General features: G+C 36.0%; 1 long non-coding RNA gene across 1 annotated transcript; it reads right to left on the bottom strand.

The window, feature by feature from the left end:
* Window positions 1–534: 534 nt before the first annotated feature.
* LOC104968905 (uncharacterized) lies at window positions 535–10,451 on the bottom strand. Its single transcript, XR_009494910.1, has 3 exons — window positions 10,317–10,451; window positions 9,071–9,140; window positions 535–8,044 (listed from the first exon to the last, which is right to left on the bottom strand). It is a non-coding gene; the product is annotated as an uncharacterized lncRNA (long non-coding RNA).
* Window positions 10,452–15,767: the final 5,316 nt, after the last annotated feature.

Below are 15,767 nucleotides of genomic sequence, written 5' to 3'. Positions count from 1 at the left end.
GACTCTTTGTGACCCCATGAATCGCAGCACGCCAGGCCTCCCTGTCCATCACCAACTCCCGGAGTTCACTCAGACTCACGTCCATCAAGTCAGTGATGCCATCCAGCCATCTCATCCTCTGTCGTCCCCTTCTCCTCCTGCCCCCAATCCCTCCCGGCATCAGAGTCTTTTCCAATGAGTCAACTCTTCGCATGTGGATATTCCACAGGCTTTTATCCATATATTAGTTAATAGATTACTTTCAGTTTATCATTATTTTTAATAATTTGGAGATGATAATATTATTCATGAAGCTTTTTCCTTGTTTTCCTTACTTCTTTTATTTATTAGTATTAAGTAATTATATTTTTCATTTATTGATATTCCATTTTTTCAGTCTACCTTTGTTCTTATTATTTATTAGTTTACAATGCTATTATGTAATTTTCTCTAGTTCTTTTGAAATGAAGTAATTCATGTTGAAATAACTGTGCATAAAAATAAATGAATTGTCTCTATCCAAAAATCTGAAACCTTTGGTTTATTCAAATAAACCCCATTTATTTTATCTAACATCACCTATAGAGGGAGCTCTGAGTCTGGTGATTTTCTCATGACTCTTCCGAGAAAGCAAAGAAAAGCATATTTAATATTTCAAAATGAGAATTTGAAAGCTAGCATTTCTGACCTCTAGCAGTGAGGATATATAATTTCTGAGAGGCTAGATAAGAGCAAGTGAGTCCACTTGTTTGAATTCTAAGGCAAAGATGACAAAGTTAGATAAAATTTTGCTTCAAATATTTTAGTTATTCATCCCTGCTATTTAAAAAATGCACTTCATTTATTTACAAATTATGCACATTTTTTATTTTAAACATAATACATACACCAAAAATGTGGCACAATGGGGAAATTTAAAAGATGGCATAGCAAGAGATCATAGATATGGTATTACATGCCTGGAGTCTATTAAAAAGGACCATTTCTGAAGACTGGTGTTTCCTGCAGAGCTAAAATGTTGGGGATCTCCTAAGTCCTAAGAATGAGTCAGTGATTCTTGATCTTATTGAGAAACTACTATAGATTAATCTTAATCTAATGAGAATATCAATAATATGTTCTCTCCTTCTTTCTTTTATTCTACCAGGGAAGAGGAAAGAAATTAACAATTAGGTGATTACTTGTGTATTAATTCTAAATAATAATTCTAAGTAATAATTCTAAATTGACACTTATTTGATAAGCACTTCCTTTTTATGTGTAGTTTTCCCAATAATGAACATATCTTTATCTTGGAGCTGGAAGAATTGACAATAGAATATGATATATTGTAGGGCCAAGTGAGTACTTTACACAGCCTAGTCTACACTCTTCAGCTATTTTAAATTAGAAAAATTAACTCTTTTTGTTCTGTTAGAAATTCCATTTCTTTATTGTTTTAACCATTTCGCTCTTTTAGAAGTTAATTTGACAGCCATCTCATAAATTATGAAATTAGATTTTATGATTCAATTTGAATTATTGTTAGTTTTTAAATAAAAAAGTTTAATTCAAAGATATATTTCGTATTTCATGTATTTTTTAGAGGCACAAATCTTTTAGTCTCTATGTGTACTCTATATAGGAACTTAAGCTTTCAAAATGTGTACTCAAATTGTGTGTTGACTATGTCATCTATTGTCCAGTGTTCACATACATGTATGCTTAAAAGGGCAAGATGTGTTTTTCATAATAATTCTACTGCATAAACTTTAACTAGATTGCTAAAGAGCAATAAACAACTTTTGCATTATATATTTATGTGTTATTGTCATGATATTAACCATTATTTTCCAGGTGAGTTTGTACAACTATAAAGAATTTTTAAGGTATATTGCTATTAATTAGTAATGCTGCTTTCATCCATTTCCCTAAGAATAACTGTTTATGCCTATTTTAGCTGTATTAATTTGCAGTCACCTAAGAAAAGTCATACATTGTTTCAGAGAACAATTTGACAGTACTGCAAAAATACATTTTTCTTAATTATATACTTATAGGATTTTCCCTTTTCTTTGTAGTAAAGGGAAAAAGAGCTGTTATTTTCAAACTAAGATTTTAGTCTTTTAAATCTATTTCAAATTAATTTTTGTGAATATTGTAAAACAAGGTGTTAGTCATTCTTTTTCATGTGTATATCCAGTTTTCCCATCACCATTTATTGAAGAGACTATTTTTTTTTTCCTTGTTGTGTTTTCTTGGCAACTTTGTCAAAGATTAGTTGCCAAGTGAAGTAAGCTAGACAAAGACAAGTACTATATGGTATCATTTATATATTAAATCTAAAAAAAGAATAATTCAAACTCATAGAAACAGTGAGTAGAATGGTGATTGGCAGATGCTGGGGGTGGGGAGAAATGGGGAGATATTGGTCAAAATACATAAACTTTAAGTTATAAGATGAATACATTCTGAGGATCTAAAGTACAGTATACTACTGGGGCTAATTATACTTTATTGAATACTAGAAATTCTCTGAAAGAGTAAATCTTGAGTGTTCTCACCAAACAGAAAAAGTGACTGAGATGTTGGATGTATTAATTGACTTGATGTAATCATATTGCAAGGTGTTTCAAACTGTCACATTGAGCACTTTAAATATACACAGTTTTCTCAATTATACTTCAATAAAGCTGGAAAAAAGATCTTAGTCTTTTTCTATTCCTTCTACCCTATTTGGAATTCTTTTATTAATTTCTGGATTGTATAACTTTTTGATAAATCTGCTATAATCTTAACATGATACTAACAGAATTTTACCTCTTAATTTAACTTTGATTTCACTCCATTAGCTTGCAAAATAGTCTGATTTTTATTTTAAAATCCTTATTAATACTGTTTATTTATAGTTTTTTTCTTTTGAAAAAGTAATTGGTCATTTTTTGTTATATTTTATAATTAATTTTTAGTTTGTTGCAGTCTAGCAAGAGAGATTCCCAGTTGTAGAATCTTCATGTTTTTAACATTTGAGGTTGTATTTGTGGCCTAATCTATGATCTATTTTAGTAAACATGCAATGGGCACTTGAAATTATAACATGCTCTTAGGTTTTAGGACGCAAAGGTGTGTGATTTGTCTCAAAGAGGCGGGGGGGGGGAATGTGTATTGCTGATGTTGTTCAGTTGCTAAGTTGTGTCCAACTCTTTGCAACCCCATGAACTGCAGCACATCAGGCTCCCCTGTCCTCCACTATCTTCCAGAGTTTGCTTGAAATATGTCCATTGAGTCCGTGATGCTGTCTAACAATCTCATCGTCTTCCACCTCCTTATCCTCCTCCCAGCATCAGTGTCTTTTCCAATGAGTCAGCTCTTTGCATCAGGTAGCCAAAGTATTGGAGCCTCAGCTTTAGCACCAGTCGTTTGAATGAATATTCAGGGTTCATTTCCTTTGGGATTGACTAGTTTGATCTCCTTGCAGTCCAAGAGACTCTCAAGAGTCTTTTCCAGCACCACAATTAGAAAGCATCAATTCCTCGACTCTCAACCTTCTTCATGGTCCAACTCTCACATCCATTCAGGTGTGTGTGCATGAAAATTGCTCAGTCATGTCTGACTCTTTGTGAACCCATGGACTATACAGTCCATGGAATTCTCTAGGTCAGAATACTGGAGTGGGTAGCTTTTCCCTTCTTCAGGGGATCTTCCCAACCCAGGGATAGAGCCCAGGTCTCTCTCCTGCGTTGCAGGTGGACTCGTTACCAACTGAGCTATCAGGGAATCCATTCATGGCTACTGGAAAAACCATAGCTTTGACTGTGTGGACCTTTGTCAGAAAAGTGATATCTCTGCTTTTTAATACATTGTCCAGGTTTGTTGTAATTTATCTCAAAGTACATTCTTCTTTCCTGCACACTGACTTTTAATCTTGCTTTGAGATATTGCTGTCCCATCAGTTATCCAAGCCAGAAAATAGCAAGCTACTTCTTGACCACTGCTACACCCTGTATAAATGATCAAGTCTTACTGGTATTGATTTCTTAATATCTCTCAAAATTGTTCCCTCAGTTTCACAATTAGGCTTTCACTAGCTCTCACCCTAATTCTAAATCATAGCTAAAGGAATTCCACTCTCCTTTTCAAAAACCTGAAGTACTTTCATTGCTAGTAGTGAGGATTACAAGTTTAAATGCCTAGAGAACCTAGATAACAGTGGGTATGTGAAGTCGGCCTGGTGGAGGCTGGCGGAATGAGGCGAGCATGCTTCATTCATGAGAACAAAGAGCAGCAGTTCCTTAGCACAGGTCACCACTCAAATACTGTTGGGGATTAGATGAAGAGGGTACACCAGAATACAGTGCTTTTGTCATAAAGAAAGTTTTGCTACTAGATGAATGGATGAGAAAAAAGATAAAGCAATAAACATAAAGGAAGCTGTAAGTGTGCATATTGACATTGATGTGTGCCCTTCACTCTGACTTGAACTGTAGCCACAGCAGCTAGCTTGCTGACCACACTTCAAGTTGTTGTTGCTTAGTTGCTAAGACATGAATGACTCTTTTTTGACCCCAAGGACTGTAGCCCACCAGGCTACTCTGTCCATGGGATTTCCCAGGCAAGAATACTGGAGTGGGTTGCCATTTCCTTCTCCAGGGGGTCTTCCTGAGCCAGGAATCAAACTCCTGTCTCCTGCATTGGCAGGTGAATTCTTTACCCTTGAGCCATCTGGAAAGCTACACTTCAAGTAGCACTGCTGTCAATGACAGTTATCACTCCAGACTGTGTATCCAAGCCACCAGACCTTTCGTATTTTGAAGCATAATCTGGATTTTTATATTTCTCCCATTTAAATTGTGTTTTACACACTGGCAAGATAATTTAGTTATTTAAAGTGCTGTTCAAGTCTGAAAATTTGAGAAAGTTATCTAAAAAGTCCAATTCAAATAACACTTTTTAAATGAACACTTTTTCTTTTTCTCCCTTGATCACTATCCTGATTTCTCAGTTTATAAGGAAGCTCCTCTTCTATTTAGACTGTGCTATCACTAGTGACATATGTGGGCATTTTCCCCTCTTTACTGTGAGCTCTCTTTGACCACAATCATTGGGTCTTTTGTATTTTCTCATATCAAACAAATAATCTTTGTTTTTTTTCTTTTTTGATTCTTCACTCTTGTTATATCTATGCTATTGACTCCATATTGTAGAATGAAAGAAAGAATTTGTGGAGTGAAATGGAAATAATAAATATAAGTGCAGCCTTACAGGTGAGTTATTGACTAGTAAGTATTAGATTGACAAGTTAGTCTCTTTCTTTCTCTTATTCTTGCTGGCGCATACACACATGCAGACATACAGGGCCTATAAAATTAAATCAGACTCCTGTTTTTTTCCTCAGAGGTTTTAAGGAAGTGTGATGGTCATGGAGAGAAGGAACAGGGGCAGGATTTCTCAGTTTATTTCCCCTTGAGTCCCAGTCTGTGCGCGGGTTCCAGTGATGGGGAGGGAGCCAGTCCCAAAGATACCAGTGACATTGTCCACACAAGACAGGGACTTGCTGGATTTAGGAAGCACATTTTTGCTCTTCCAGTGATTCATAACTCAGGAATAATTTAAATTGTCTTTTTCACATAAAACATGCTTACAGGCCTCTGGAACCCTCCTGACATTGCTGTTGTTCAGTTGCTAAGTCGTGTCTGCATGCATGGACTGCAGCATGCCAGGCCTGACATTTACCAGGGCCAAATATTCATTCAAGGGAAGAAGGCATGTTCAGTTCCTAGATTCTGTGAATAATATCTCTGCTTCTAGTTTTCACAGTTTTCCAGAAATAATCTATCTTATATAAAATATTCTTATTATTCCATAGGTAAACACCTTCCAGTGTTTATTTCCTCTCATAAGAATAAAATACACTAAAAAATGTTATCTTTTTATCCTTTTAGTTATCCTTCAGTACTTAAGGAATTAAGAGGATTTCAGGAATCTTACTCTTAGGACATTAAGGACTTTTTAGAGTGAAGTGAGAAGGACAAATTCCATTTCTATGTCAAGTGAAATTAATCATAATAAAGTGCAGTGACAGTTTTTCTTATGGTGCTTCAAATATGTGGCCTGATGTGTTCGTGATAGATAAAGAAGAAAGACTAAAAACTAAAATACAGTATGCTTAAATAATTGCTATATTTTCATGGCTAGGATTTTCAGTATTTTATCACATAATTTTGATTATTGGTTGGGGTACTCGATCAATATTCAAGGGCTATGTGTAGTAGCTATTACCTCAAGTTTCTGAGTAGTGTTATCAATTATAGGTTCAGGAGGGGGTGGCGCCTGGAGTTGAAGGAGTTACAGGGCCCATGGCATTAGTTTCTGGAACTGCAGTGGAATCTTCAGCAGACTCTGAGCCATATGCATAGTCAGAGGCTTCAATCTCATCTTCAGTGTAATAAAAATACTCTTCAGGAGTGGTGACATCCTTTTCAGGCAAAGTTGTACTGGTGGTGGTGACGGCACTGGGGAGAGCAGGAGTGAGAATGATAACAGGCAGAGTAGTGCCGAGGGTAGCAGTGTCCGCTCCTGGAGCAGCTGTTGTGGTTTTAAGAACCTCTGCAGTGGTTGCAGGGTTGGTCAGTGTCAGTTGCACACTTGGTGCTCACTATAGGGATTGTGGGGCCAGTCACAGTTACAGCAGTTTCTTGAATAGTTGTGCCAGTTTTAGCAGTAGTGGTTTCAATGACAGAAATGGTTTCATCAATGGCAGCAGCAGTAGTATCAGTTACAGCCATAGTTGTGTCACCTTCAAGGGTGGTTGTCTCTTGTCCAGTGGTGGGGCAGCAGCAGGCAGGGTGGTGATTTGAGATGTGGAGGTAGTGATAGTAGGTGAGAGGGTAGTGGTAAAGGCTTTTGTAGCATGTGTAATTTGAGCCGCGCTGGTAGTAATATCATCAGCTCCTCTAGTGGCTGTCTTGGCGATGTTTGCAAAGGCAGTAGCCGGTGCTGTGTGTGATGCAGTAGCTGCTTCTATGGAAATCTCTGATAGCTGCTTTTTTGGTTGATGTGGACAAGGCTTTTGAAGTTTAGATGACTGAGTCTGAAGATGAGAGGAATGAGATTTTATTGGACAAAATGGTGGTGGATGAGGTTTTTACACACGATGCTTACGTGTAAGTGGTAATGCTGGATACCCTGAAGACAGGTCAACAGAATGCAAAGGTCTCGTCTTCCTTCGTTTGTTTTTGGAAGGTAGATTCTGGCTTCCATCATAATTGCATCTTTGAGACTTTTTGTCAGTGGACTTAGTAATTCTTCTTCTAGTAGACCTGGAGCCTGTTAAGTTGTTTGGTGGAGTCCGCTTAGAAGCAACTCACCTCGTGTTACTCTCAGGAACTTTAGAGTTTGCTCTTTTAGACTTAGGAACATGATGGTTCCTTATTTCACCTTGGGAAGCTGACGTCTGTCTAAGTACAGGTTTGGCAGTGGGAGTCTTTCGTTTTGTTGTCTTTATAGTTGATTTCTGTGTAGCATTGGCAACTGAAGGCCTTTTCCCTGTATTGGGTGAAGGTGATGTCTGTTTGGGTGTAGACTTGGTAACTTTTGACTGTTTTGGTTTAGGCTTATCAATTTCCTTTCTTTTTATACCAGTCTCGGTGAAAGATGACTGTTTGGACTTAGACTTGTCTCCTAAGGTCAGTTTGAGTGTAGACTTGTGGATTAAATTCTGTTTTTCTGAAGTTGATTTTGACTGAGGCTGTTTTAGTACAGTGTTGTTAGTTAGAAATTGCTTTTTGGTAGAGGTAGACTTCTTTAGTGTATCTTGGAAAGGTAACGAGTGCTTGGATGTAGACTGGGAAGTCAGAGATTTTAAAAATGCAGATGCCAGAGATGAGTTTGATAAAACAGATGGAGATGCTCTTGGTCGAATTCCAGTAAGTGAAATATGGTTTGATGGCTGCTTTAATGTCTGGGCTTCAGCTTGTTTTAATGCAGCTTGTACATGAGGGGGTTTTGTTTTTCCTGTTTGGGCAGGTGAATTAAGCCTTGATAGCTTTTGTTTTGACTGGTCATAAGTTTTAAGACTCTCACTTGACTGCAAATAAAAAATATACAAGTAAAGAATTAAATACATGGCATCAGGTCACATTGAGTGTATTTAAAAATATTCACTAGTAAAAGTTTTAAAACAGCCATTAATTTTTTTTTCAGATTTGATTTACATTTTTTGAAAAGATTACTTTATGGAGCAGTTTTAGATTGATGGCGAATTGAGAGGAACATACAGAGTTCTCATATACTTCCTGCCTAGATATGCACGGTCTCTCCACTATTGTCAGGAATGGAACTACATTGACATATATTACTCAAAGTCTATAGTTTACATTAGACTTCACCTTTATACATTCCATAGGTTTTGACAAACATATAATTACATTTGTTTACCATGCATTCACCATCTTATAGAATTCTAGGCTTCACTACCCTAAAAATCCTGTTTTCTCCTTATTCATCCCTCCTAATCCCTGGCAAGCATTGATATTTTTTCTGGCTTTATAGTTTTGTTTTTTTTTGAATGTGATGTAATTGGAATCAAACAATATATAGCCTTTTCAGATTAATTCCCTTCATCTAGTAGTATAAATTTAAGATTCCATCATGTTTTTTTCATGATTTAGTAACTGTCTCTTTTTTTTTTAATGTGCAGAAAAAGATTCCACTACATGAATATACCATAGTTTATTTATTCAGTCACCACAAAAGGACAATTTGATTGCTTCCAGATTTTGGCAATTATGAATAGAATGTCTGGGTACATAAAAATCCATAAAAACATCTGGGTGCACACTTGTGTGTGAACATAAATTTCTGATTGATATATATGTGTATGTGTAATATATATATATATATATATATATATCCTCATTGTATGAATATATAGAAAGAAATATAATAAAGTTCATGGTACATTTTTTAAAGGCAATACAGTATGAATTATCCTGGTTGCAAGAACATTGATGTCTCACTCTGAGATGTTTTTGTGGCATATAATTGATATGAACATCTTTATCTTTTTCTAAATGAAAAGAAAATTACCTGTTGACCAGTATTGAAAACTTACCAAGAAGAATGTAGTAAGGTTCAAGATAATCATAGATAAGATAAGAGCATTCATGTTTTCTTTATGGACCCTAGCAAGAAATAATAATAAAGACAATCAATACCTAATTGTGTAGTGATAACAGATTATTCAAATCCATATTTATTTTGTTAAATTATGATTTTAAGACCTCTCAGAGAGCAATACTTCACTAAATAATTTACTGGCTACTCAGAAGCTTTCTGCATTATTTATATATAATAATATAAGCATAATTATGTAAGTGCAACTAACACACATATATGTATAAATAAATGCATGCATAAATTATGCACAATAGATATAATATATATTATATTATATACCAGGGCTTTATATTATATACCAGGGCTTCCTTGGTGGCTCAGATGATAAAGAGTCTGCCTGCAAAGCAGAAGACCTGGGTTCAGTTCCTGGGTCAGGAAGATCCCCTGGAGAAGGGAATGGCAATCCACTCCAATATTCTTGCCTGGAGAATTCCATGGACAGAGGAGCCTGGCCGGCTACAGTCCATGGGGTCTCAAAGAGTCGGACATGACTACAGCCCACCGGGCCCTCTGTCCATGGGATTTTCCAGGCAAGAGTACTGGAGTGGGGTGCCATTGCCTTCTCCGACATACAGACACATGAGCATAATTTAGAATCACTGGGGTTAACAGCTTAATAGTTTAACTATAAGAAGAAACTCATTATTAAAGCAAAAACTATTTTTAAAAAAGTTTTTAGGTTAAAAAAATTTAATTCACACTTTTAGAATGTTAAAGCCAATGCTTCCATAAAAGCCTGGAAGGGTCAAGCAAGTGGCGAAGTCTGCATCCCTTTGTCACCAGAAAGTATTCTAGGTGGACTGAAGCATTCCTAATATAGCATTTTTTTTTTTACTCAACAAAGACAAGTTCGCCTTGTGATTTTTTTTTTCACTTAAGTTGCATTTTATTAAAAGCTGCTATTCAGCCATAGAACTTGAGTAATTCATAGAACTAAGCTTTGATTAAACTGCAGACAGTGGAAGTGAGTGGAATTCATCCACTTTCAGTGGGTATAATTAGTGACCATCAGCAGTTAGTTTAATTGTTTTAGAAATTCTCAATCTCAATCTAAGAGAATCTCAATCTAAGTCAGCAGATAATTTCAATTATTAGTTTATCTATTACATTTATGTCCAAACTATGGAAAACTTGGAGCCAGAAAAGGAAAATCTATGTCCCAATCTTATCTGCACACATACCTTAGAAGGAGTTTCTCCTCGGTTTCTGGTCAGGTTTTATCTTCTCTTAACCTCACTGATTCTTCTCTGGTAGTCATATCCAAAGGAAAACCAGTGAGAACCTTTTGAAGAAATAAACCTTTCGTCCCTGAATGTCCCTCCTACTTATTTTCTTTTGAGGATAGACTGAGAAAGCTTTAATAAGATTCCCTTTAGCAAGGGTTAATACTGATTAAAAGAAGTCAAGCCTATTGACAAAATCAGTTGTTTGTGTGTATTCTTCCATGGAAATAATACATTTTAGTTACATCTTTTCTTAGGAAAAAGAACGTAATTTTATTCCTTATAAAACTTTTATCATTTGTACTATGACTTGAAATGATTAGATAAAAATTTGTTGTTTCTGTGACATGAAGAACATCAAAGTTTTATTCTTTAGGGTTCTTGTCTTAACCATCCCAATAATGGTTATAGGTATTTTGTAATTAATTAATCAAAAGAATAACTTTTAAATATAGAAACTATATTGATGCCAAATATTAATTTTACAGGGGTGTTTAGGACTTTATTTTAATTTATTAATTAATATATTAATTAACTTATTTTTGTCTGCACAAGGTTATTTTTAGGGCTTTAATCTTGCCTTTAAGAGTTTCTGGATTTCTCAATATATTCTAATAAAATACACTCATAAAAAGAGTGCACTTGACCTTTTTTTGTTCATCAGTCTAAACTATTAGGTTTATGGCCTTTATTCCAGTAATATTAGCATCTGGCCACCACTGCAGTTTATCACATTAAGAAGATTAGGAAAAGGATATGCCATCATTTCCTTTTTCTAAATAGTGTACTAGGGTTAAGATAATACAAAATATTGATACAACAATTTGGTTAGTATTCTGATGATATTCAGCTTTCTTTTCTTGAAAATTGAGATTAAATTATAAAAACATTCTCTCTTTACCCTTTTATATTGCTGTGATTGGTATTATGATTTTCAATAATTTTCTTTTGAGTTTAAAATTGGCATTTGGTAGTTTGGTTTATGATCAATAATAAACTGCTAAGGTTAACATTTTCCCTCCTGGATTTTGGTAAAGAAAATTCTAGATTATTTAGTTATATTTAATGGGTATTTTAATTTCAGTTATTAACAACTGTTTTATTTCTTTACTTACTCATTTGTTTAGCAAATGTCTTGTTGTTCAGTCGCTTAGTCGTGTCCAACCCTTTGCAACCCCATGAACTGCAGCACACCAGGCTTCCCTGTCCTTCACTAAATCCTGAAGTTTTCTCAAACTCATGTCCATTGAGTCTATGATGCCATCCAACTGTTTCATTCTCTGTCACCCCCTTCTCCTCCTGCCCTCAACCTTTCCCAGCATCAGGGTCTTTTCCAATGAGTCACTCTTTGCATTAGGTGGCCAAAGTATTGGAGCTTCACCTTTAGCATCAGACCTTCCAATGAGTATTCAAGGTTGATTTCCTCTAGGTATTCACTGGTTTAATCTTTCTGTCCAAGGGACTCTCAAGAGTTTTCTATAGCACCACAATTTGAAAGCATCAATTCTTTAGCACTCAGCCTTCTTTCTGGTCCAACTCTCTATTTGTGATTGACTACTGGAAAAATTTTAACTATATGGAACTTTGTCAGCTAAGTGATGTCTCTGCTTTTTAATATGCTGTCTAGGTTTGTCAAAGTTTTTAAAGAAATTTATCTATTTTTAAATGAAGGATAATTGCTATACAACTGTGTTGTTTTCTGCCAAACATCACATGGATCAGTCATAGGTGTACAAGGAGCAAGTGTCTTTTAATTTCACGGCTGCAGTCACCATCTGCAGTGATTTTGGAGCCCAAGAAAATAAAATGTATCACTGCTTCCACTTTTTCTCCATCTATTTGCCATGAAGTGATGGGCCCCAGATGCCATGATCTTAGCTTTTTAATTTTGAGTTTTAAGCCAGTTTTTCCACTCTCCTCTTTCACCTTCTTCAAGAGTTCTTTAATTGCTCTTCATTTTTTGCTGTTAGTGTGCACATCTGAGGTTGCTAATATTTCTCCAGGCAATCCTAATTTCAGCTTGTGAGCCTTCCAGCTCAGCATTTTTCATGATATACTCTGCATATAAGTTAAATAAGTGGGGCAATAATATACAGCCTTGACGTACTCCTTTCCCAATTTTGAACCAGTTCATTTTTCCATGTCTGACTCTTAACTTGCTTCTAGTCCTGTGTACATGTTTCTCAGGAGTCTGGTAAGGTGGTCTGATATTCCCATCTCTTTTAGAATTTTCCAGAATTTGTTGTGATCACACAGTTAAAGGCTTTAGTGTACTCAGTGACTTTATTTAGCTTCTATTATACAGTGTGGCTCAGCGGTAAAGAGTCTGCCTGTAATGCAGGAGCCACAGGAGCCGCAGATTCGATCCCTGGGTCAGGAAGATCTCCTGGAGGAGGGCATGGCAACCCACTTCAGTATTCTTGCCTGGAGAATCCCATGGACAGAGGAGCCTGGGGAGTTACAGTCCATAGGGTCACAAAGAGTAAGACACGACTGAAGTGACTAAGCACAGCACAGCACGTACAATGTATTGGGGTTTCCCTGGTGGCTCAGATAGTATAGAATCTGCCTGCAATGCAGGAGACATGGATTCCATCCCTAGGTTGAGAAGATTCCCTGGAGAAGGTAATGGATACCTGCTCCAGTATTTTTGCCTGGAGAATTCCATGGACAGGAGGTCTGGTGGATTATAGTCCATGGGGTTGAAGAGTCAGACATGACTGAGTGACTGACACTTTTACTTCAAACAGTGTATTGGGTCTTACTTTAGAGAGACAGTGATGAGAGAACATAGTTACTGTGCTCATAGGGCTTACCTCCCAGCAGAAGAGCTAGACAGGCAGGTGAAACAGGGGAACTGGTATTGGGGAAGGGGAAAGGAACTGGTATGGAAAGGGTGCTGTGGTAGCACATGTGTGAAGCATTTGGTATTAGAAGTTGGGGAAAGTTTTTCTTAAGCATGTGATATCTAAACCAAGGAGACCAATTTTGATAATGTGATATGAATTACCCAAAGGATTTCAGCAGCTTCAGGCAAGTGCTGGTGTTGGTGATAATGCAGCTAAAGCCATGAGGGTTTGTTTCTGAGTCATTGGACTGAATGGTATGAGGCTCTAATAGACCTAGAGGAAGTAGGAAGGTAGTAATAGTAAGATCATGAATTTAACTTTACCTTGTGAATGTTCTTTATGGATAGGGGTTAAAATTTATTGAATGCCCAGTTAATGGAGGATATTATCATGAATGTCTCGGACTCAAGGTTGTGTGTCCTAGAGTCAGATAACAAAGTCTGATAGATTGAATTGCTAGAGTTCAAAACAAAACTCTACCATTTAGTGGATTTTTGTTCTTGGGCAAATTATTAATACTTAATCTCTCTGGGCCTCAGTTTCTTCATTTATATGTGAACATAATCATAGAGCCTCTTTAAGAGAGTTCTATGTGAAATAAAGTAAAACATGTAAAATCTTTTATAGAGAGCCTGACACATATATCAGTAAATCAAAAAATGTACTTTCCACCTTATTTATTACCCAGAGCCACACAGTTAAGCAAGCGATTGTGAGCAAAACTTTAATTCAGTTCTATCCAAATCTAAAGCCTATAAATTTTCATTGTATGTTTAACTAAAGTGTGGCTCAGATGATAAAGAATCCACCTGCAATGCAGGAGACACAGGAGACTCAGGTTCGATCACTGGATTGATAGGATCCCCTGGAGGAGGCTGTGGCAGCCCACTCCAGTGTTTTGCCTGGAGAATCCCATGGACAGAGGAGTTTGGAAGGCTACAGTCCATAGGGTTGCAAAGAGTCCCGACAGGACTGAGCTACTAGCACTTCACTTTTCAACACTTTCATACAAAATGAGGATCAATAAGAAGCTATTTCAAGAGGTTACTAGTGAAGATTAAGAGGTTTATATGTGTGAGAACTTTTTATACATTTAAAAAAGTGGTAAATAAATTATTATTATATAACTTATAACTGTTTTGGAAGACCTGAGAACTTGAATAATAAGATGTTTTTCTATTTCTCACCAGACCATGAGGTCCTAGAGGTGGGGAGGAAGCATGCTATATTCACATAGTGGGCATTTGGCAAATAATTGATAAATGAATGACTATGTGTGACCCTCCAGATCTCATTTATTTTCCATGCTAAAGACATAATTTCTCATATAAACTACCTTTGCAGAAATGGACTTTACCTCTGAAAGTAATTTATCCAAACCCAAAATAACCAACTCACCAATGTATTTTCTTAAAATGGAAATTGTAGTTGAAGGATTTACTATGTCACAGGGAAGCCCCTATTAGTGTTAATTAAAAAAAAAAAATCAGAATCTGAAAGTAGAGAGTTATTTTATTTGGTGAGAATGTTAAAGACTCTGAGCCTGGGAATTTGCTCTCGGGAATGATCTAGACTAAAATTGGCATTACTTTTGGGCACGTAATGCTAACTCTAGTGTTCTCATTCTCTCTCTTGGCTGCTCAAGAATCACTTTGTGGTCTTCTAGAGTTGAACACTATGGCTTAGTTCTCTGACCCCAATGACTTAGCCATAACTTTAGATTTTCCCCATATCATCCTGCAGAAGATGGTCTTAATGAGTGGACCACTTTGAGAATCAGAAGAAATTATGAGCTTTGCCTTCAATTAAATGTGTATTTCCAAATTCACACTAAATTTACCTTGGAATTTCAAAGTTTCAAATAACCCCTGAGGTGTATTCACAGACTCTTTCAACATCCATTTATGATAAAAACTGTCCAGAAAGCAGGAATGGAAGGAACATACCTCAACATAATAAAAGCTATCTATGACAAAACCACAGCAAACATTATCCTTAATGGTGAAAAATTGAAAGCATTTCCCCTAAATTCAGGAACAAGACAAGGGTGCCCACTTTCACCATTACTATTCAACATAGTTTTGGAAGTTTTGGCCACAGCAATCAGAGCAGAAAAAGAAATAAAAGGAGTCCAGATTGGAAAAGAAGTAAAACTCTCACTGTTTGCAGATGACACGATCCTCTACATAGAAAACCCTAAAGACTCCACCAGAAAATTACTAGAACTAATCAATGAATATAGTGAAGTTGCAGGGTATAAAATCAACACACAGAAATCCCTTGCATTCCTATACACTATTAACGAGAAAATAGAGAAATTAAGGAAACAATTCCATTCACCATTGCAACGAAAAGAATAAAATACTTAGGAATATATCTACCTAAAGAAACTAAAGACATATATATATATATATATATATATATATATATATATATATATATATAAAACTATAAAACACTGGTGAAAGAAATCAAAGAGGACACTAATAGATGGAGAAATATACCATATTCATGGATCGGAAGAATCAATATAGTGAAAATGAGTATACTGCCCAAAGCA

This window comes from Bos taurus, chromosome 6, assembly GCF_002263795.3.
Source record: "Bos taurus isolate L1 Dominette 01449 registration number 42190680 breed Hereford chromosome 6, ARS-UCD2.0, whole genome shotgun sequence".
Lineage (NCBI taxonomy): Eukaryota > Metazoa > Chordata > Mammalia > Artiodactyla > Bovidae > Bos > Bos taurus.
The sequence above is the reverse complement of the archived record's forward strand: the minus strand, read 5'-3'. Positions and strand labels throughout refer to the sequence as shown.